The following is a 247-nucleotide window of genomic DNA, read 5'->3' as shown; positions in this document are numbered from 1 at the left end:
AGCGGCGCTGCCACCCTCCGACAGCCCCGGGGATCCCCCCCCCGCCGCCCGCAGCCTTCCCTTCGCTTTCGTTTCTCCTCAGCGTTCCCCCCTCCACGCCTCCCCGCCGCGGCGGGCAGCGCTCGCTCCCGTCCCGTCCCATCCCGTCCCGCCCCGCCCGCCTCGGCTAACCGCCGCCGACGGCTAACGGCCCCGGGCGGTGGGGAGCCAGGGGGCCGGCCGAGGTGGTCCCGTTCGGGGCTTCGGC

This window comes from Haliaeetus leucocephalus, unplaced genomic scaffold, assembly GCF_000737465.1.
Source record: "Haliaeetus leucocephalus isolate CR32 unplaced genomic scaffold, Haliaeetus_leucocephalus-4.0 Scaffold206, whole genome shotgun sequence".
Taxonomy (NCBI): Eukaryota; Metazoa; Chordata; class Aves; order Accipitriformes; family Accipitridae; genus Haliaeetus; species Haliaeetus leucocephalus.
This window is presented reverse-complemented; position numbering follows the sequence as displayed.